Source organism: Pteropus vampyrus, unplaced genomic scaffold (genome assembly GCF_000151845.1).
Source record: "Pteropus vampyrus isolate Shadow unplaced genomic scaffold, Pvam_2.0 Scaffold68, whole genome shotgun sequence".
NCBI classification, from domain to species: domain Eukaryota; kingdom Metazoa; phylum Chordata; class Mammalia; order Chiroptera; family Pteropodidae; genus Pteropus; species Pteropus vampyrus.
In genome coordinates, this window is record NW_011888849.1 from 31747 (window position 1) to 33547 (window position 1801).

The 1801-nt window shown below is 34.3% G+C and overlaps 1 pseudogene; it reads left to right on the forward strand.

The window, feature by feature from the left end:
- The first annotated feature begins 212 nt into the window (after window positions 1–212).
- On the forward strand, window positions 213–331 carry LOC111740846 (annotated as a pseudogene).
- Window positions 332–1801: the final 1470 nt, after the last annotated feature.

Below are 1801 nucleotides of genomic sequence, written 5' to 3' on the forward strand. Positions count from 1 at the left end.
AAAGAAGTAAGAACACAAAATTAAATTACAGTGAAAACACTACTGGTCAAAATTTATAAGATCTAGCTAAAACAGTGTTTAGAGACAAAAATTACATCATTAAATATTTTATTATAAAACAATAAACATTGAAAAATAAATATTCAAGATGTTGCTTATTTTAGATCAAACAGAGAAACAAGACAAAAAAAATTTAAAGGTGAAAGCAAGAGTCTAACGGTCATGCCACCCTGAACACGCCTGATCTCGTCTGATCTTGGAAGCTGAGCAGGGGCGGGCCTGGTTAATACTTGGATGGGAGACCACCTAGGAATACCAGGTGCTGTAGGTTTTTAAAAAATAATAAATAAATAGGTAAATAAATAAATAAGAAAGCAAGAATCAATGATATATGGTAAAGAGAGAGTTTAACAAAACTGGAAGCCGATTCTTGGAAAAATTAATATTATAAGCAGAATTCTGGCAAGACGGTATAAGAAAAATAGAGATGAAAAAAATGAAATGGGAGAAATGCAAAATTTAAACAAAATGCCACTTTATGACAATTAGAATGGCAAAAATTAAAGAGGTAACTAAGGTATTGGTAAGCATGTGGAGAAACAGGTGTTCAGTACTGCTGGTGGGGTGTAAAATTATATGGCCATTCTGAAAAGCCATCTGATAGCATTTAGTGAATAAGAATAAGTAAATGTGGTGGATCAATATAGAACTCCTGCTGTATGTAGAGCAATACAGACAGATCTTTAAAACATAGTAGGAAGTGAAGAGTAAACAACAGCATGGAACATTACAGAGACAGCACATCTCACATACCAGCAGTTTTCAAACTTTTTGATCTCTGGACCCCTTCACATTCTTAAAAATTACTGAAGACTCCAAAGAACTTTTTTGTCTTTTAATGAGGGCTATTTTGATCAGTATTAACATATTAGAAATTAACACTGAAAACTTAAAATATACAAGCACACATTCCATTAGCCATCACAGCAATGTCATCACATATTATGTAGCCTCTGGAAAACTCCACTCTGCATTTGTGAGAGAATGTGAAAAAGACAAATAATGTCATGGTACTACCATAGAAATAGTTTTGATCTCCATTCTTCCCGAAAAGATTTTGTGGACTCCGTATCACAATTTGAGAAGATGTGCCCTCTACTGTTCCAGACACATTAACTTCCTTTTCCTTTCTGCCTCTGATATTTGGTTAGAGCAAATTTCAAATCTATTGTAATACATATTTTATAGCAATATTTGAGGTTCTTATGTGATAGGTTCTATACAGCTTTTTTGCACATAATATTATTTAATCCTCACAGCAATCTGAGGATTACTACTGTTTCCACCTTTTACAGATAAGGAAACTGAGGCTCAGAGAGGTTAAGTGATTTCCTTGGAACAGAACAAGGATTTGATCCCAGATACAATTCTAGAGTTATACTCTTAATCACAAAACTACATTGCGTCTTGTGATTTACATTTCTATGATCTGCAGAGCTTCTATCTCTACAAACCCAAGAAAAGAGACACTGACATGTGAGACCTATGAAGAATTGTAATTTGGGCTATAGTCTGAAATTAAAACTTCATTTTTCCATTATAGATATGCCCCCAAAAGAAAGGTTTGACTTCCTGCTGGATCCTTCATTGGCATATACAGAATAGCCTCCTTTCCTTTCAACCGGATTCTGGTTATCATAAAAGATGGTCTGCTCATCCCCTGAAGCTATATACTAATTTGGAGTGCCTTATCACATGCTCTAACCTATTTGGTCTGCAAAAGAAAACTGTAAACTAAGCG